This window comes from Pagrus major, chromosome 10 (assembly GCF_040436345.1).
Source record: "Pagrus major chromosome 10, Pma_NU_1.0".
Classification (NCBI taxonomy): Eukaryota; Metazoa; Chordata; class Actinopteri; order Spariformes; family Sparidae; genus Pagrus; species Pagrus major.
Genome location: NC_133224.1, coordinates 13,894,254 through 13,894,743, shown reverse-complemented (window position 1 = coordinate 13,894,743; position 490 = coordinate 13,894,254).

The following is a 490-nucleotide window of genomic DNA, read 5'->3' as shown; positions in this document are numbered from 1 at the left end:
TGTGACCAATAAAGAAACATCTTCTTCATACTTCATTCCTCTCCTCCAGAGAAGAGAAGTTACAGTCATAACATTTCATTTGTACGTTGACAGATCTGACGTCACTGTCAGTTTACACACAGGTTTAAATAATCTCATTGATTGCCTTGGTTTCAGGGGGCTATTACTGTGCATGCTCTCACTGTCATGGTTTACTGGGTCACTTGAATTTAACAGAACCATCACTAATAATGTCATTAACACCTGCACTTTCCCTATGTCTGCTGTGAAAAAAGCTCCATCCCAACTCCATATCAGTCCAAATGACTGAGTTGAAATGAAGTGGCAGTTCATTTTGAATATCTGATTACAGTGAACAGATTAAATGTTTTTTTAATCTAAATAAGTAAAAAAAAAAAAATGGAACACTAGAAATATTTGTTTACAGTAGTTTGAAAGTAACGCCCCTAGCGGCCATGTATGGCATTACGGTTTATCGGCGGTGAGAAGA